The sequence below is a fragment of the Pleurodeles waltl genome, chromosome 1_2 (genome assembly GCF_031143425.1).
Source record: "Pleurodeles waltl isolate 20211129_DDA chromosome 1_2, aPleWal1.hap1.20221129, whole genome shotgun sequence".
In the NCBI taxonomy this organism is placed as follows: Eukaryota; Metazoa; Chordata; class Amphibia; order Caudata; family Salamandridae; genus Pleurodeles; species Pleurodeles waltl.
Genome location: NC_090437.1, coordinates 735,627,154 through 735,648,555, shown reverse-complemented (window position 1 = coordinate 735,648,555; position 21,402 = coordinate 735,627,154). Strand labels below are relative to the sequence as shown.

The window sequence follows — 21,402 nt, the reverse complement described above, 5'->3', positions numbered from 1 at the left end:
AGGTTGATCTCATATTTCAGCACAATCTTTCCCAACTTTCTCTGTACTTCAGCATAATATTGTCAGGCCTCTTATCCTTTTCTGCTGGTAACCTTTGGTCTCATATAAGGTGTTTAAAGGATATTGACTAATGCTTCTCTAAGTAATAGACTTTCAAGGATGAACTACAATGGCCCCAGATGAAGGACTTTTAGTCTCGTAATTCCTTACTCCTTAGAATAATGATACTGGAGTCCACTTTATTTCCTTGGATGTTGAATTTGAATAATGAGAAATGCTGAAACTGGTAATTCTTGGTCCAATGCCCCTAGTAATTTCTCATTCTTCTCCAAAGATGTCCTTACAGAGTCTAGCTGCTTTCCAAGGGAAACTTTAAAGATGGTCAGTAAATCTGTCAACCTCATAATACAAGATGGGGCCAGTAGCAGTAATTCAGCCCTAAAGGAATGTGCAGCCTCATGTAATGTGAGCCTAATTGGTGATCTAGATCCCTAAGATTGTTGTTCCACAAAGGTGAATGGTGTAAAGATTCAGACACATTAACTTCACTGTTCCTAGTACAGACAGGGCATGCTAACCTCAAGTTGAGGTTTTTATCTTCAGGAATAGACTGTTAAAATGTTCAAATAAAAAAAACATCTATGATTTACAAATGCGGCTGAATATGACAATAATTTCTACCTGGGTTTTACAAAATCGATTTAATTCTTGTGTTGCCCTTACATGTGTATGGATTCCTCAGAAGTATCACTATTTAAAATCATGAACCATATCTCATAGGAACTGAACTATGTTGACAATTTCACTGTAAGTGCAATAGAATAACAAATAAAATAAATGAAATTCTATTTGCAAACTGTCTGTGCCATTATGCCCCCATCATTTTAAGTTATAATAATAGTGTAAATCTTGAAGGATTATAATGATCATATAGAAAAAAAGAAGACCTAATCACAGTTTGTTTTAGGGTCAGTGTGGTCTGAAGTGCTTTGCATTAACCTTTGAAATCATTACAAGTGGTATTTTGTCAGAATCTCACTGAAATACTTATTGACCCAACCAGAGAAAAAAAAATAAGTGAGCCCCATAAGAGCTTTCATAGCAGAGTGACCATCTAGGCGTACCCTTCATTATTATGGCATGAGTCAGACGATGAGCTCCACTGGGTACCTGAGAGTTAGTGTTTTCAGTCATCACTAGAGCCAACATGGTCATGGTGTAACCCTCTTACATGGAAACAGGACATTAGCACTTGGTGAATCATGTTCCTGCTTAGAAATGGTACCTCCAGTTGGATGGCTGCTTTGGGCGCCAGCCCAAAAATCCGTAGAATTTCAGAAGCCCAACATTGGCTCAGTCTTGCTGTACTTCCTATTGGGGGCTAACCTGGAAACCCCATTCATCACTCACACCACCCTATTCTCACTTCGGATCATTATCCCATTTTAGTTGCTCTTCTGTGCAGTTCATGGGAAGCCTTTAGTTTGTTAGACTGCATGCATTCAAATTCCTTGTAGACCCACCTGGAGAAAATTTAGCATCTAAGCCCTAGTTGGGACATTCACAGCTGTCTAGTTATCTGGTCTTACTACTCATACAAATGGCACCTAATATCATGGCCCAAGTAGCAATGTGCCAAATTAGATTTCTCCCTGTAAAGGTGCGTGAGTTGACTTTTCCTGCAAAAATATTTTTTTAGTAAAGACAATTCGCATAAAAATAAGGTTTTTAAAGTTAGAGTTCTGATCCCGCAGGACCTGCTTATTATCATATAGGTAAAGGTCCAGTGAAGTTAACTCTGTATGTCAGATATTAATGTAATCATTCCCAGCTAACAAAACTCTTGGGCTTTGTCTAGCTGGGTTGCTCTAGATGGCATCTCGTTTTTTGGCAACACACATTCCTGGTACTCATGTTATCATGTTAATTTTGCAGTAGTTTATTTGGATATTGATTTTTTGACAAAATGCTTGCATTGTATTCTGGTGTTTTTCATGTTATGCTGTCCACTGTAGGTGTTTGAATTAATGATCTGTGTATATGCAGAAACAGTTGTTGTGCATCAGTTTGTTACCTATGTTATACATTTTGTATCACATTTAGATAGGCATGCTACCATTGAGGATATCAATGCAATTTAGTGGATTACTGTCACTGTAAAATTGTTGCACTCTGGCACTTCATATATTACTGCTACTTCCTTGCATTTCTGCTATTCTTTTTTAAAGTGTTTTTATTCTTCGTGAGATCACCTGTTAGCCCAACTCTGAATACTGTTTATTTTAACTTTGCCACTTTTTAATTTCTTCTTGGCACTTTGAGGGATTATTCATTGTTTGGGGGAATCCTCTAATGAGCAGAGGCTTGTAGTATGCAGGATTACTTGTCAGCAGTGGTGGGTATTAAACCATACGACTGGGGGATTTAAAGTGCCACCTTGGTCAGCGTTCTAGTGTTTATGGAAGCTGGCCCTAAAAGTGTGTGTGCTGTGTGTTTGCTACAAGATTGCTGTCACAGTAAAATTGTTGCAGTTGGATGCTTTATATATTACTGCTGCTAGTCTGCATTGCTGCTATTGTTTGTAAATGCTTTTTTATTCTTTGTGAGATTGCCTGTAAGTGCAATTCTGAATACTGTATGTTTTAACTTTTCTACTTTGTAATTTCTTTTTCTTATTCTTTTATTTCTTCATTTCTTATTTCTTTGAGAGTTTTCTATTTGTTTGGGGGCATTCTCTGATGAGTGGAGGCTTGTAGTAAGCAGGCTTACTTGTTGGCAGTGGTTGTGTTAAACCACACGAATAGCGGGTTTTCAGCACCATCTTGGTTAGCGTTTTAGTTTTTATGGAAGCTGGCCATAAAAACAGGGGTTCTTCATGGCTGTGCAGTGACTATACTAAAAACAATCTTATTGGCTTGAGACCTTTTCCTCCCAAAGCCTGCTGTTGGTCTCTAAACCTGAAGAATTTAGACACCTGGTGTGCTCACTGCAGTTTTTCACTCTTAACTTCCATGCCTATGATAAGTAGAACCAGCTCTGGGGTATTAGTACACCATCCTTTTAAACTCTTTTCTCTTAACTGTAGGTGGCTGTGCAAGCATGAAATTGAAATGCATGATTTTATCGAGGAACTCAGGCAGTCTTTTTAACCGAAACATGGCTTAATGAGGCCTCCTCCCCTGACATACTCCAGATCATTCCGCTAGGTTATTCAATTGTGAGGCAAGATAGAATACTATCTTGGGAGGGGAGAATCGTTATAATCTTTGAAAGAGACCTCCAATATTCCTTTTCCGACTTCTTCATTGACTGTTGTGAAGCCTTCATTATCTCTCTGACCCTCTCAAAAAAATTCACTGTGTTGTGGGTTCTCATCTATCATCCTCCAGGGTCAGTGTCTCACTTCTCCACCTCGTTAGCAGACACATTTTGCCCTCTAGCTTTGCTCTATTCTAATTTGATGGTGTTAAGTGAATTTTATATTCATATCGATTATGTTAAATGTCAGATAGCTAAAACATTAATTAGTGACGGAGGAAGTTCACAGCTTTGCCAGCAAATATCTACCCCCTCACACAGAATTGGTCATATTTTCGACCCCATGTTTACTCACACGGCGAACATTTAAATTAATACGCTCATTCCTCTGGCCATCCCTATAAATCCATTCTGTGATAGGACGCCAGAACCTTGAGCCCATTTGGGCTTGGAAAGGGTCTAAAGTGTCTGCAGTGAGGCTCAATCATGCCCTGAAAAATAAATTGTAAATTATGATGTAACTTTTGCAAAGTCTTTATTATTGCTAGCACGGTTGAGTTCCTCTCTGCCTTCTTTGCTTTACATGTATAAGTATATAAGGCATAAGGGCCTTCTGATGTTCATGCTGACCTTTAGTTTCCACTTTTCTGTAATCATTTCTATTTTGTTGAAATGAAGGTGGACAGGCCCTCCCTCGGGTATCCATAAAACTAGTTCATCATTGTAATGGGACACATTTTCAACTCGTAACTATCACTTTGCATCCTGGGTAACGCAGCGTAATGGTGGTCCTGCTAAGATAAATGTGCTAACAATGTGCTTCTTTTTCAGCACAGCACAAGGTCTATATCAATGTCTAATTGGATAGTTTTTATCACAAACCAGTTGTTCTTATTTGTTGACATGTTATCCCAACCCCTTTGATGAGTGCACGTAAAAATCTAAAAGTAATGTGCAGGATCACACACTACTCGCTGATTGCTTCGGTACAACATTTCAAGCACAGCACTTGAAGCTGAAAAGTGAAAAAATATTGTACGAAATATGTGACAGGAATTTTACAGCCCTAAATTAAGACAAACTCAACATTAGTGCACTGAAATAAAACGACAGAGCTAAATTATAGAATGGGTGCATCCCGCACGTTCCATGGCAGTTCGCAGCAAATGCAGACGAATCCTTCACTTGCTGGCAATGTAGCTTGTAAAACATTTAACTTTTTCAATAAAAACATACTAAAAATGCTGCCATGTGCAGACTGCAGCTTCAGATAACTATTTTCTGGCTTATTTATGACTTTGTTATTTTCTCTGAGGGAGTGATTGTGGCAGCGTCTCTTATGGGGGATAGACACACAATGAAGAGTTGGTCGAGAGCACAGACGTTGATTTGCGTGTGTGTGTTTATATACGGCCATACAAATACATGCAACGTCAGATTTAAAAATTTTAAGAAAACATATAGGTTAATTCATTGCCTCAACCCATAGTTGTTTTGCAATTAAATATACTTTGACGTATTACTCTATGTGGCAAGGTGTGGTATTTTTTCCGTTTTACCCACCAGCACAGTACTGCAGCATTCAGCAGCTGTGGCGAGGGAAGTCCCAAATGGTACCAGGAAAAATAGAGCTGCAGCACAGTCACATTTACCACCCGTCGCCCCGAGGCGCCAGTAAGAGACTGGCTCAGCTAATGTTTCTTTTGATGCTGCACCTTGCTTTTCATTGCATGTGTCTGGGGGGGCAAATATTGTCTGCACAAGTAAAAGAACAGCTTTAATATTTGACCCTTTATCTTGGCCCTTTTAATGGTGCTATGCCTGTGTCTATGCTAAGAAGCAATTGCCTACTTATGCAAAGAAAACGTCCTTACAATTGCTGTTTTAAGCTGAACTCCACCAGTTCTGCAGCTTATGATGTACAAAAGACTCAGGCACACATTTTGACATTTTATTTTTAGACCTTTTTACCTTATTTCAGATAAAAAAAGACTTCAGCTCAAAACAGCAACTTCAAAGAGGCCTTTGGTGCACAAGATATGCTGATGCTTCTTGCATGCAATAATGTTAATGTGGCACGGTAATGGGACGGAGATCTAATTTCTGTGGTACATAAACAATTGAACGTAGGCGTGTAATCGTCTCGGTTAGCTCATAACTGCACGCTCTGTTTACGGGAAGAGGATTACTTTGAGTGAGTTTTTATATGCCTTTGATGTGATATCATTGGACAGAGAGATTTGGAACTTATATCAGCCTTTGATCTCACACCAGTTGTACAAGTCAGATATTAGGCCTGAAATCCGCGGCCCCTCAGCCCAATCAAACCTGTTGTTCCCCCAGTCAAATTTTAAATTGGGGAAGCACTATACTGATAGAGCTTCCCTCCACTGCCTCTGACACAGTAAACTCTGACTGACTCTGTCAAACTGATGGTCATCCTGTCCTTCTCAGGACGTGGACAACCAGAATTTATTTTCTCTGCCCTATGTCTACCATGCAAGGCATTATGGGCATTGGCAGTGAAAATGTGGAATGGCTCCTATCCGTAAAAGAAAACTCTCTGTCCTCGAGGCCATTTTCCTATATTGAGAAAACAAACTCCCTCTATGGAAGTTTGTTTTGTTAATACAAAAAAGTATGCCAATTAGTCTCTTGAAACATGGCACCCACTAAGCAAACTTTCAGTGCTGAGAAGAGAGCTGCTGCAGAGGCAGCTTCCTTCACATCCCAGTAATTGCCATTAGGCAGGCTGTGGTCTGTCAATGGGGCATATGACCCTCTACCAGAGTGGTGAGGACACTGGTATTTGACACCCTGGTGGCCCAGTCAGCTACCCTGCCGGGTCTAAATATGAATGATTATAATTATAATTATAATAATAATAACAACAATAATAATAATAATGCCACTTGTTGAGTGCATGGCTACTTCTAACGAAGTGTCCCAGCACTAGAAGGCTGATTATGAAAGAAGAGTTGTACATAAATTGGAAAAGTTTAACTAGATCCAAAGAGACAAGTTTTCAATTTCTTTTTCTGAAAATCATTTCAGAGAGGGCTAGCCGAAGGTAATGAGTTCCAGATCTTAGGAGTCAGTTGACCAAAAGCACAGTCACCAGTTCTGTCTTTTTTAAATATAGGAACGGAGACCAGTTTGGCAACAGCCGACCTAAGATTTCTAGCTGGAGCATAGGGAGCGACCATAGATTGTAAACAGGCAGGGCCTTGGCAAAAACGAGCATTGTAGCATTAAAAGAGAGCCTTAAATGTGATTCACTGTTTCACCGGTAGCCAGTGCAATTTCCTTAAGGTGGCACCAATAGAGGCTCATCTCGGGAGTCCAAGCAGTGTTCGAGCTGCTGCATTCTGCACCCCCTGAAGCCAATTAAATTATGACTGGGTAGCACCCAGGTAAAGAACATTGTTTTAGTCTAATCTGGATATAACCAGAGCCGGGGCTTCTGTTTTCTGGATGGAATTAAGAAGCAGGTGAAGATTTTTTTTCAAAGGATCTCATCATCACAAAACACTTTCCTGCAAAGGCATTCATGTGGGCATCAAAGGAAAGCTTCTCACCAAACAAGATGCCCAAGTTCTTAACCTTGGGCTGGGGAGGCGGTAAAGGACTAAGACTATCTGGCTACTAGGTGTTGGACCAGATGTTGAGATGCTTGCCCAGTCCCAGAAGTTCAATTTTCCCCTACATTCAGCTTCAAACAGCGTGGTGACATCTGACAGACACACATGGAGGCAAAAGGCCATGTGCTCACTGTTGTGGGACAAAGTGATGACGAGTTGAGTGTCAGCAGCGCATGAAATTATGGCAAAACCATATTGCTCAATGTTCTCGGCCAGAGGGCTGAAATAAACATTAAAAAGAGTTGGACTCAATGGCAAGCCCTGCGGCACACCTGCTGCAGAGAGCGAATCAGCGACCGAAATGATTTTTGAGAGAACTGAAAAGTGCGTTACTGCAGAAATGAAGTCCACCAATGCAGCACTTTGCCACTAATGCCACTGATCCAGAGCCGCTTGAACAAAATATTGTGGGATACAGTATAAAATGCAGCACTGAGGTCAAGCATAAGCACGGGGGATGATGTGGTGCAGTGGCGAGAGCTGCTGCCTCCAGAGCGCAGGATCCAGGTTTGAGTCTCAGCTTCAGTTCAACATCCTGCAATTCTGGGCAAATCACTCAATCTCACCATGCCTATCAACAACACATGGATACCCTCTCAGGTAATTAGCTGCGCTATACAAATGTCAGTATTTATGTGTAAGAATGGCTGCAGTGTTGTTCTCATCCATAATGTGCCTTGCAATTTGGGAGGCAAGCAACAAGACTGACTCCGTGCTATAAGAAGGGTGGAAGCCTGATTGAGTTCTATGTAGGACCTTTCCATCTTCCAGACACCTGGAAAGGTGTATTTATTTGGTTTTCCACTTGCTTACTGAAAAGAGGGAAACAGTGATATGGGGCGGTAATATTTAGGCATAGATGGATTCAATATCGTTTTTTGTTAACAAAGGAACCACCATGGCGTGTTTCCATAGACAGGGAGAGATTAATCACTTCACATACAGTAGGATCACAGAGCCCCGTTTCAAGATGGTGAGAGAAATTAAATCCACTGGAGAACCAGATTTAATGATAGAGCAAAGGGAAGTCAATCACTTAGAAGAGATTGAACAAAATTTTCATAGTTTACACTAGTGGCTGACGAGTAAAGCCACATCTCCAACTGCGGATGACACCTTGCTTGTTTCCGGTCCAGTGAGGACCTGGCTTGGCAGTTCGGGCTGGACTGTTCCCATGAGGAACAGGGTCAAGACTGATTTGCATATGGCTGGGTCCAAACTGGGGTGGCATGGTGAGCAAAAGAACAATGGATTAAACCCAGATCTGTGACTGGGGGTGAGTGTTTGACAATGTTCAGCATTCCGTCCATCACTTGTTGTTTTTGCTTTGTCGCCCTAAGTGGGAAGGGTATGCCCAGACGTGGGTCCCGTGCTTCCCATGCCACTGGATTCAAGCTAGCCTGGCTGATGAGGGGTGAAACCCTGAAACCGGTCCCAGGATGCTTGTTTCCGGTCCAGTGAGGACCTGGCTTGGCAGTTCAGGCTGGACTGTTCCCATGAGAAACAGGGTCAAGACTGATTTGCATATGGCTGGGTCCAAACTGGGGTGGCATGGTGAGCAAAAGAACGATGGATTAAACCCAGATCTGTGACTGGGGGTGAGTGTTTGACAATGTTCAGCATTCCGTCCATCACTTGTTGTTTTTGCTTTGTCGCCCTAAGTGGGAAGGGTATGCCCAGACGTGGGTCCCGTGCTTCCCATGCCACTGGATTCAAGCTAGCCTGGCTGATGAGGGGTGAAACCCCGAAACCGGTCCCAGGATGCTTGTTTCCAGGCCAGTGAGGACCTGGCTTGGCAGTTTGGGCTGGACTGTTCCCATGAGGAACAGGGTCAAGACTGATTTGCATATGGCTGGGTCCAAACTGGGGTGGCATGGTGAGCAAAAGAACAATGGATTAAACCCAGACCTGTGACTGGGGGTGAGTGTTTGACAATGTTCAGCGTTCCCGTGCTTCCCATGCCACTGGATTCAAGCTAGCCTGGCTGATGAGGGGTGAAACCCCGAAACCGGTCACAGGATGCTTGTTTCCGGTCCAGTGAGGACCTGGCTTGGCAGTTCGGGCTGGAATGTTCCCATGAGGAACAGGGTCGAGACTGATTTGCATATGGCTGGGTCCAAACTGGGGTGGCATGGTGAGCAAAAGAACAATGGATTAAACCCAGATCTGTAACGGGGGGTGAGTGTTTGACAATGTTCAGCATTCCGTCCATCACTTGTTGTTTTTACCTTGCTTTTATAGGCAAGGAGATATAGGGGGTCATTCCAACCTCGGCGGTAAAAGGAGCTTACCGCCAGACAGAAGACCGCCATAACACCGCCGCGGTCGCGGTAAACCGCCACGGTCATTCTGACCCACAACAGGCAAACCGCCAAAATCCCGACATCCACAAAAGTCCGCCACACCAAAGGGCAGCGATAAACTGGCGATGACCAAACCTCCACCGTCACGCCAACAGAAATACGCCCACACTATCACAACACACGAATCCACGCGGCAGTCTTTCAACCGCGGTATTTCATTGGCGGTACACACCGCAGCGCTCAAATACACATACTCGTACAAAACACTACCACATTGGACAATTCAAAATACACACACCTGATACACATACACACACCACTCCCACACACCCAATACAATATAAAACACACACCCACATCACCCACAAACCTCCACTCCTAGAGATTCGTGAACACGCACCGAGAAAAGACATCCGAGCACCCAGACGCCCAATTCACTGTCACCCTGCAATATTAGCACGCACTTCACACAACACAACAATACACATCACCACACTTAGCACCACACAATCCATCCTACACATCACCCACACCACCCCATGGCACCTCAAAGACACCCCAGGTTCTCAGATGATGAACTCAGGGTCATGGTGGAGGAAATTGTACGAGTAGAGCCACAGCCATTCGGGACACAGGTGCAGCACACCACCATTACCAGGAAGATGGAGCTATGGAGCAGAATAGTCGACAGGGTCAACGCTGTGGGACAGCACCCAAGAAATAGGGATGACATCAGGAAGAGGTGGAACGACCTACGGGGGAAGGTGCGTTCCATGGTATCCAGGCACAACATCGCGGTGCAGCGGACTGGCGGCGGACCTCCACACACTCCCCCAGAATTTACAACATGGGAGGAGCAGGTCTTGAACATCCTGCATCCTGAGGGCCTCACAGGAGTAGCTGGAGGAATGGACTCTGGTAAGTCTCATCTTCACTACTTCATCCCCCCCACCCCACCCCACCTGCATGCCAAATCATACCCCCACCCTCACCCCCACCCCCATCACACCTACCCCTTGCAAATGTCTCACCATCACAACCCACCCATCCCAAAACCTAGCCCTGCATGCGACCACAAAGCATGGACACCCATCACCAAAGCATGCCCACTGCACATCCCCATCACCCCCCCAAACCACCATCACAACAGCCCCCACAAAGGAATGCCAGCACTGGGGTACACGGGCACCCACCCATTGCACGCTATTGGCACACACAGAAGCAATAACCATACTTTTATACCCCTGCAGGACCCGAGCGCCAAGTCACCGCGCAGGAGGGTACACAAATGTCCACTCCACCCCCAGAAGAGGCCCACAGTGAGGACAGTAGCTCTGTCTCCCTGGATCTAGATGACCAGCCTGGTCGATCGGGGACCTCGGGACAGTCGGTTCCCCTCAGACAGCCACAGGCCACAGCAGACCTTCCCCCCTCTGGGAACACCAGCACAGCACCCACCCAGCGGGCCCATACCTCAGTCCCCAGGACACGTCAATCAGCGGTGTGTCCACCACTACAGGGAACCCAGGCTAACCCAATACCCCAACAACAACAGGGACCTTGGGGCAGTGGTAGTAGGCACACGGTCCAGGGGACAGAGGCCCAGGGAAACAGGGGAACTGGGAGGGCTGCTGTGCGACAGGGGGCGGACAGGCCAAGGTAACCCACTCTCCACGAGGCCCTCTCCTCCATCATGGGAGCATACCACCACTCCCAGGAGACGATGGCGACGGTCCTGGCCAGGTTTCAGGAGATCCAGCTTCTGCAGGAGCAACAGTATATGGGGTTCAGAGAGGAACTCAGAAACATCAGTTCCACCATGGGTACCATTGTAGTGGCCCTGAATCAGGTAGTCACCACATTGAGGGACACTGTGGCACCTCAAAGGGCCCCTGTCACTAGCATGGACCAAGAACTGCCTACCACCTCCGCCGGCGCTAGTGGACAGGAGGCCCCGACACAAGACCAACAGGCCACCAGAACCCCACCCCCTGCAGAAGGAGAACCACCCCACAAGCGGGCCCTGAGATCCAGGAAGAAGACAGAGTAAGATGTCAAGACCCCCGCCAGCAAAGGATACCGCCCTGATTGTCATCCCACTGTCCCATATTGACACCCTTTCCAACTTTAAACTGCCCCTGCTCCACTTTCCACAGGCATTTGGACAATGCACCTGTGATTCTGATAGTCTGGACTCTGCCATGGACAATCCTCCACCATCACCCCTCACCGATTTGCAACCACCCATCCAATTTAGAGCACTTGAATAAACACACTTATTGCACATAAACAATCTGGAGTCTGGCTGTGATTTTAACAAATGTATTATACATGACAGTGCCAAAATGTTCATTCACATTGTGATGCCAACAAACCGCTGTCACACAGCTGTAGTCCATGGGGAAACAAAGCAGATGTCACGCCGTGGGGCCCACATCTCTGAAAACGGAAGGGAAAGTCACAACACAGTTACCATACACTGGGGGAAAAACTCAGACAGTAGAGAGGTAGAAGTCTTTAAGTAAATGTAATATGCCGGTGTGTACTCTTACCTGTGTGTCATTGAAAATACTGCTGTATTACTGTGTTCCTGTTCTCTATGTCGCCCTCTTTGCCTTCCTCCTCTTCACTCTCCACAGGCTCCACAGCTGCTACAACACCACCATCTGGACCATCCTCCTGCAGAAAAGGCACCAGGCGTCGCAAAGCCAGGTTGTGAAGCATACAGCAGGCCACGATCATCTGGCACACCTTCTTTGGTGAGTACATTAGGGATCCACCTGTCATATGGAGGCACCTGAACCTGGCCTTCAGGAGGCCAAAGGTTCGCTCAATCACCCTCCTAGTACGCCCATGGGCCTCATTGTACCGTTCCTCTGCCCTGGTCCTGGGATTCCTCACTGGGGTCAATAGCCAGGACAGGTTGGGGTAATCAGAGTCCCCCAATAGCCACACACGGTGCCTCTAGAGTTGACCCATCACATACGGGATGCTGCTATTCTGCAGGATGTAGGCGTCATGCACTGACCCAGGGAACTTGGCATTAACATGGGAGATGTACTGGTCTGCCAAACACACCATCTGGACATTCATGGAATGATAACTCTTCCTGTTCCTGTACACCTGTTCACTCCTACTGGGGGGACCAAAGCAACATGTGTCCCATCAATGGCACCAATGATGTTGGGAATATGTCCAAGGGCATAGAAATCAGCCTTCACTGTAGCCAAATCCACCACCTCAGGGAAAATGATGTAGCTCCGCATGTGTTTGAGAAGTGCAGACAACACTCTGGACAACACCTTGGAAAACATGGGCTGGGACATCCCTGATGATATGGCCACTGTTGTTTGAAATGACCCACTTGCTAAGAAATGGAGTACTGACAGCACCTGGACTAGAGAGGGGATCCCTGTGGGTTGGCGGATGGGTGACATCAGGTCTGCCTCCAGCTGGGCACACAGTTCCTGTATAGTGGCTCGGTCAAGCCTGTATGTCAGTATGACATGTCGTTCCTCCATTGTCGACAGGTCCACCAGCGGTCTGTACACAGGAAGATTCCTCCATCTCCTCGCATGTCCCAGCGGGCGGTGCCTATGAAGGACAACAGCGAGCACAGAGTCAATCAACCCACAGGTACGTTCCCACAGCTTGCACACAACACGATTCACAATGCATTGAATGGCTTGTATGAGTGTTGATGCAAGGCCTAGGTATGTGTGACGCAGTAGTAATTAAGCCATGTGGGCCCTTGAAATGGCGGCTGCCTGACCTGTGAAGTGCGACAGTGGGATGTGAGGTCAATGCGCTGGCGTGGCACACCGTGGCGGTAGGTGGTCGAAGACCGCGGCGCAAAGCTGCATTGGTTAACATTGAACCCTATGGGTCTCAGGAGCCAATGACGATGTGCACCGGCGGTCGCGGTACGCACCGCCGTGGTACGCACCGCCGCGGGCGTGACCGCCATTTTCTATCTACTTAATCACTCGATACCTGATCTTCCACAGGGAGGACCTACACTGCAAGTGCTGCTGTGACCTCACTCTGGAAGAGACAATGGTTGCTGCGACTGGGGAAAGGGCCCCTGCCTTCACTTCTGAAGAATTGGAGAAACTCGTGGATGGGGTCCTCCCCCAGTATGCGCTACTCTACGGTCCTCCAGACCAACAGGTAAGTACACTGGGAGCATGATGTATGGGCTATGCCTGTGTTGAGTCGGGTGGATGAAAGATGGTGGGGAGGGGAGCGATTGAGGCATGCATCAAACGACAGATGAGAGCATGTGTCACATGGCAAGGGTGGGGATGGGGGGCCACTCACATTGAGCATTCAGAAGGTGATGTTTCTTTTCCTCCCCCTGTACATGTCACATAGGTCAGCGCCCACCAGAAAGTCGCTATTTGGCGTGCCATCGCCAAGGACGTCCGGACCCTGGGGGTCCACAACAGACGGGGCACCCACTGCTGGAAGAGGTGGGAGGACATCCGACGCTGGAGCAGGAAGACGGCGGAGGCTCAGCTGGGGATGGCCTCCCAACGTAGGAGGGGTGCCAGTCTTACTTTGACCCCCCTGATGTCCCGGATCCTGGCGGTGGCCTACCCCGATTTGGATGGGCGCGTGAGGACATCACAGCAGACACAAGGGGGTGAGTACAAACACATTCTGCTGACTTTGCGCGCAGTGGAGGTGTCTGGGTGGGGGAGGAGGGCTGTGGGTTTCCCTAGGCCAGGGCGATTTCTGTAGGCTAGGCCCCTCCGTAAGGTATGGCCCTGTGCCCCTGCCCCCCACCTCTGTAGGGTGGCAAGTACAGCTATTCATGGCCCTGTGTCATCTATGTGTGCAGTTGTCGTCCATAGGCTTGTAGGCCATGTCCCACTGATTGAGTAGTCGACCCCAAGTGCGCAGCGTAGTGCAGGGGGCTTCTGTGTCTGTCCTCTCCGCCAACGGTGTCGCCTATGCATGTACTCAACATGTCTTTATTTCTCCCCCCCCCTTTTTTGTGGTCTTCCTGTTCATGTGTGCATTAGCATCATCAGGCGGAGGAGAAGTGGCATCGGAGCACGAGGGAGCTGCATCCCACATGGCCCAGGAGGGCCATGCAACGGACTCTGAGTACACCAGTGGGACAGAGGGCGAGGGGAGCTCCACAGTGGGGACACGTGCTGATGTCAGTGACAGCGACTCGTCCTCTGAAGGGAGCTCCCTTGTGGTGGCGGCAACATCCGTGCCCCCCGCAGCAACAGGTACAGCCGCCACTCAGCGCACCAGCAGCGCCCTCCCAGCAGCCCCTCAGCGTTTGCCCGTGCCCGCTCACCCAGGAAGGTGGGCATCTCCTTCGCCTCAGGCACCTCAGGCCCTGCCCCTGTCACCCCTGCTGCCCTCAGTGAGGAGGCCATTGACCTCCTGAGGACCATCATTATTGGGCAGTCTACCCTTTTGAATGCCATCCAGGGTGTAGAAAGGGAGGTGCACCGGAGTAATGCATACCTGGAGGGCATTCATTCTGGTCAGGCTGCCCATCAGCGATCGTTCAACGCTCTGGCCTCAGCACTGACGGCAGCAATTGTCCCTGTCTCTAGCCTCCCCCCTCCAACTTCCTCCACCCAGACCCAAACCCCTGTACCTCTGCCTATCCCAGACACACCATCAGACCAGCCTGCACACACCTCAACACCCAAGGGAAGCTCATCCAGACATAAGCACCACACATCACACAAGCATTCACACAAGCAACATCCACATGCAGACATACCAACAGCCACTGCCTCCTCTGTGTCCCCCTCCTCCTCGTCTCCCTCCTCCCTCCCTGTGACGTCTCCACTCACACTTGCATGCACAACATCTTCAGCCACTACGTCCATCACCAGAACACCCACCAGAACACTCCGCACATGTGCAGTCACCACCCCCACTACCATTTACATGTCCCCTGTGTCCTCTCCCAGTGTGTCTGTCACCCCCTCTTCCAAACCACACAAACGCAGGCAGCCACCCACCCAACAGCCATCCACCTCACGACAGCCTCCAGCCCAAGCACCTGCACCCAAAGACACCAGACTTCACTCTCCTACAACCACATCCTCTTCCTCCACTCCCATACCCACTACACCTACTTGTCCCTCTCTTTCTAAATTGCTTTTCTTTTCCAAACTTGACCTCTTTCCAACAACTCCCCCACCCCGTCCATCTCATAAGACTCCAATCAGCACCTCAACCATCACAAAACCAGGACCTATCAGGACTGTTTTCCAAGGACTGTGGAGTCCCCCACCCTCAAGGCCAGCTAGTTCTGCTAGGAGCCAAGGCACGGCCAGCCCACCCCCGGAAAAGCAGCCAAAAATTGCCAGTGCCCGGCGCGAGAGGCCAACGACACCAGGGACCAAAATCCCTACCCTGGCTCCGTCAGGAAGTGGGGTGCCACCTGGCACACCGCCAAAGGTTGGAAAGGGCCACAGACGACCAGGGAAGGGTGGGAAGGGCAGCACACCCGACAAGTCCGGCAGCAGGCCACATGGCCAGGTGGGCACCACCAGCCCCATCCCAGGTGTGCCGGAGGACACCCACAGGCCCGGTACTGCAGCCCAGGAGGGCCCCGCAAGCCAACAGTTAGATGGGCAGGAAGGCCCCGCCAGCCACATGTCAGGTGGCGAGTGACATCCATGCCATGGCCGGATTCGCTGACCTGGACACTCATCTCAAGCACCGCTGCACTGGGCCCTTCCTCTCAAGCACCGCTGAACAGGGCACCGCCGTCTCAAGCACTGCTGAACAGGGCACCACCGTCTCAAGCACCGCTGAACAGGGCACCGCCGTCTCAAGCACCGCTGATCAGGGCACCGCCGTCTCAAGAACCGCTGAACTGGGCCCTTCTTCTCAAGCACCGCTGCACTGGGCCCTTCATCTCAAGCACCGCTGAACAGGGCACCGCCGTCTCAAGCACCGCTGAACTGGGCCCTTCAGCTCAAGCACCTCTGAAAAGGGCACCGCCGTCTCAAGCACCGCTGAGCAGGGCCCTTCATCTGAAGCACCGCTGAACAGGGCACCGCCGTCTCAAGCACCACTGAACAGGGCACCGCCGTCTCAAGCACCGCTGAACAGGGAACTGCCGTCTCAAGCACCGCTGAACAGGGCACCGCCGTCTCAAGCACCGCTGAACTGGGCCCTTCATCTCAAGCACCGCTGAACAGGGCACCGCCGTCTCAAGCACCGCTGAACAGGGCACCTTCATCTCAAGCACCGCTGAACAGGGCACCGCTGTCTCAAGCACCGCTGAACTGGGCCCTTCATCTCAAGCACCGCTGCACTGGGCCCTTCATCTCAAGCACCGCTGAACAGGGCACCGACGTCTCAAGCACCGCTGAACTGGGCCCTTCATCTCAAGCACCACTGAACTGGGCCCTTCATCTGAAGCACCACTGCACTGGGCCCTTCATCTCAAGCACCGCTGAACAGGGCACCGCCGTCTCAAGCACCGATGAACTGGGCCCTTCATCTCAAGCACATCTGCACTGGGCCCTTCATCTCACGCACCGCTGAACAGGGCACCGCCGTCTCAAGCACCGCTGAACCGGGCCCTTCATCTCAAGCACCGCTGAACAGGGCACCGTCGTCTCAAGCACAGCTGAACTGGGCACCGCCGTCTCAAGCACCGCTGACCCATTGGCAGAAGGGGCAGGCCCTCATCTGTGTCGGGCAGGGCTGCACGAAGCACTCTGGGCACCAGTCCCCCTCCAGAATCAGTGGAGACTGTCATCCACTTGAGAGACTGTGGCTTTGCACTCCCCAGGATGTAACAGTGGGCAACTCACCCACTGTATGGACTTGAGAGACTGTGGCTTTGCACTCCCCAGGATGTGACAGTCGGCAGCCCCCCACTGTATGGACTTGAGAGACTGTGGCTTTGCACTCCCCAGGATGTGACAGTGGGCAACCCACCCACTGTAGAGACTTGAGAGACTGTGGCTTTGCACTCCCCAGGATGTGACAGTGGGCAGCCCACCCACTGTAGAGACTTGAGAGACTGTGGCTTTGCACTCCCCAGGATGTGACAGTGGGCACCCCACCCACTGTATGAACTTGAGAGACTGTGGCTTTGCACTCCCCAGGATGTGACAGTGGGCAAACCACCAACTGTAGAGACTTGAGAGACTGTGGCTTTGCACTCCCCAGGATGTGACAGTGGGCAAACCACCCACTGTAGAGACTTGAGAGACTGTGGCTTTGCACTCCCCAGGATGTGACAGTGGGCAGCCCACCCACTGTATGGACTTGAGAGACTGTGGCTTTGCACTCCCCAGGATGGAACAGTGGCCATGGAAGCCCCTTGTGGATCTGGCGTCGTGTACTCATGTGGCTGAGGTGCCCCCCCCCTTCCCCCTGAGGTGCCTGTAGTTTTGCTATCTGATGCCCCTGCAGTGTTCTCTCCGTTGGTGTCAGGTATCCTGTGTGGGCTTTGCCCATGTGATTTGGGCCCAGTGGTCCACGGACAATGCCTGCAAAAATTATCGGACTTTTAATATTTATGTATATAATAGTTTTAAATGTGTGATATTTTTATGAGCCAGTAATACAATATATTTGACTGTTTATGATCATTTCCTTTTGTCTTTGCATTCTTCCGGGGGGTTTGGGGGTTGTAACAGTGATGTATTGCTATGCATTGATGTGTGTGTTGTAGTGGGTGAGGGTGGGGGTGGGTGTGTCGCGTATGTGTGTGCCCGTAATATTTTCTCCTCCCCCCTCCCCTGTGTCGTAGGTGCAGTACTCACCGTTGTCTTCTGCGCCGGCGTTCGTGCTCCTGGTAGAGGAGCAGGAATACAATAGCTGGGAGGATGTGTAGTTCGGGTTCCATGCTGTCCAGATTCCTCGTGGGGTGTATGCAGGTGAGCGTTTCCCGTTTGAATGTCTGTTTCTGCCGTGTTTTTATCGGCGGGGCTACCGCCCCGGGAAGGGTGGCGGATTGGTGGGGCGTGATAGGGTGAGCGGTACATTGTCTCCCGCCTGTCTGTTGGCGGTGACCGCCGCGCTGTTTGTTTGTCCCACCGTGGCGGTCGGAGTGTTAAAGTGGCGGTCTCTGTTGGTGGTTTCCGCCAGGGTCAGAATTCCATTTTTTTAACCACCAGCCTGTTGGCAGGTTAGCTGCCGCTTTAACACCGACCGCCAGGGTTGGAATGACCCCCATAGATTTTACACCTATATCCAGATGAAAGAGAAGAAAGTGAGACAGAAGATAATGACATGAAGGTTTTTACAATCTGACAGAAATTTTCTGTGAGAAATAGCTGATGGTATGCTTTTAACACCATTTTATAAGCCACCTTGGAGAGACCATAATGTTTACGCCAAGGAGCTCAAGCCTCTTACAACTCTTTTTAGAAAAAAAGTGTTAATCTTTAAACCACCCTGCTGAGGGCTTTTGTCTCCGAGCAGCTAGTTTGACTGGGGTGGGGTGGCGAGGGGGGGAGGGCACCTGGTCAAGAGCTTCCATTAGTCAGCTGTCCAATTGAGTGCTGGCTACACTTACACTGTGATTCAGATTCAAAGTCCATTCATTTCAAATTCATTCCCCTTACAGCAAAGTGAGAGGCCAAGTCGTAATGACCCATGTTTCAATGTGCGTCAAAAGCTAGAAAGTGAAGGATTAAAAAATTTGAATGGCAACTTTAAAGAGGATGTCAGTAGTAATAACCTTTTTCAATGATCAGACCCGCTCAATCATCGATTGCAACTTAATAAATAGCAAATCTTTTCCCTGGTCAAGTCATTCCAAATGGACCCCCATCCTGAAAGCGATCATTTTCTTCAGCTACTGAAAATAGAGTTTGTACTGTTCCATCTGGCAGCAACAACCGACTAAGCTTACTTCCTAATTGTTATATCTTAAAAATACTTAAATGGTGAGACTTGGATATAGAGTGAATCATGGCCCTGGTTTACATCCATGCAGATAATACCAAGTGTTGCACAAAATGATGCAGGATATCACACATGGGAGGACCTAATAAGGATCCTACTCATTGCATTTCCAATCCGTCCAATTGTCAACTTCAACTAGCAAGAAAAATTAGCCTCTCTATGCCCCCAAACACAGAATTGGTACACAAAGTAGCTGAGTGAAATTACTGCATGAAATTAAAGAAAAATCAATTGAGAACCATGGAATCTGTCCCTGAATGTGAAAATTGGCAAAGCGCTTCATAGAACACCACCGCAGCTGAGAACAACTTACAACAAAAAATGCTGCCAAGTAAAAAAGATCCAGCAGGAAGGAATATGGAGCAAGCTCTTACTGTCCACCATGCAACTTGACACTAAACAATTTTGGGGCAAGAGGAACAGGCCATTGTTGGGTCAATATCGGCATCTTAACACAGGGATCCCCAAAGTTGTCTGGGTGTCCCATGTTCAAGCTAGATATTCTACCTCAGCTAGTGCAATCACTAGAGGAAATTTTGAATGAAATTAAAACAGTAATACCTGAGGCCAACGTTGCCAGTAGACTCTTGCAATCACTGTCAACACATAGAAGCCTGAAACACCAACGCCTCCCAAAGAATCCTATTGACTCTACAAAACCTCAGTGCCCAAACTGACTCTGAAGAACCATTAACAGATATCAAGCGCCTGGAGGGGCTATTAAAGAAATTAAAGCCAGAGGGTGCTCTGGGTCAGTCCCAACGGCCTTCCAAATGCACTCTTTAAGAACGATGTCCACATCTGGGCTAGTTATTTAGCACCTCATTTCAATCTAATTAACTGTTCCAACACTATCTCACCCACATGGAGAGGGAGCATACTTAACCCAATATATAAGAATGGTAGTCAGCTATCACCTCTGAATTATAGACTAATATCGTTAATAGTTAATAGATATTGAAGCCAACCTACATGCCTCCTGCATACTTCAAGAACTCCAAGCGTGGGCTAAGGAATACCATCCAATTTTAAAAACACAAACAAGATTCAGGTCGGGTATGGGGACAATAACACTCCTGTCAGCACTCATAATCTTGGTAGAAATACAACAAAGAAGTCATCTATTTGCATGCTTTGGCAACCTTGCATCTACTTTTGACAAGAGTTCCCCGGGCCCGACTTTCGGCAAAACTGGCAGGATGGGTCCTCCCGGAAAAACTGTTAAATCCAATTATTGTTCTGTACAGCAATAATTGTGTCCAGGTTAACATTGGCAAAAGCAGTAGAGTCATGTCTAAGATCCAAACTAAATTGGCCTGATGCAGGGGTGTGTTTTCAATCTTTACTTGGCCATCCTCGATGAACACCTGGCACAAGCTGAGGGCCTTCCACCAAGACTGACATCAGATAAAATTAGTCATCTGCAATATGCCAACTATATAGTCATCTTAGATCAGACACCAATCGGGCTACAAGCGTTAATAATTTCACTCATTGGATACATTGAGTTCCAAGGTCTTGAGCTGAACTTAAGTAAAACAAAGGTGGTCCATCTGGTTGATTAAAATGATTAAAAGAAAAAGTCTCCCAAATGGTTTGTTAAGGGTAATCATATAGAAGTTCTAAACTCTTACAAGTACCTTGGAATTCTGAGTGAACACCAGCTATCTTTCAAACAGTATTTTGCCATGTTGTGGGCCAAAGCACATTCACTAACTTTCCCATTTAACCAGTTGCAAAAGAAGCTTGTCTTCCTATCACACCAGCACACGCTTACAGTTATGGCCAGACAATTCGTACAGATGGTAGCATATAGTCTGGAAATTACTCATGGAAAAGTGGCGGCCCTGCTAAACTTGTTACTAAGAAATGTTTACATATCCATCTTTTGTTTGCCTACGTCAACCTCTCAAGCCCATGTCTGACTGGAATTTGGTGCAATGAATCAAGAGCTGCAAGGAATGAATGTTTTTGTAAAGTTACGCTGGACCATTCGCATATCAATCAATCAATCAATCAATCAGTAATTTGTTAAGCACGCTACTCACCCGGTGGGGTCTCAAGGCACTGCGGGAGTGCTACTGCTCGAAGAGCCAGGTCTTGAGGCGCTTCCTGAAGTTCAGGAGGTCCTGGGTCAGACATAGGTTGACAGGGAGGGAGTTCCAGGTTTTGGCGGCAAGGTGGGAGAAGGATCTGCCGCCGGTTGTGGTCCGGTGGAAGCGGGGGACGGTTGCGAGGGCGAGGTTGGCGGAGCGGAGCTGGCATGTTGGGATGTGGAAGTTGAG

At 48.2% G+C, this 21,402-nt stretch overlaps 1 protein-coding gene across 2 annotated transcripts in view; it reads left to right on the top strand.

Moving 5' to 3' along the window:
- The window catches only part of PDGFC (platelet derived growth factor C), a 752,668-nt gene that overhangs the window by 696,117 nt on the left and 35,149 nt on the right, over nucleotides 1–21,402 (top strand). The gene's annotated exons all lie outside the window — the stretch shown is intronic.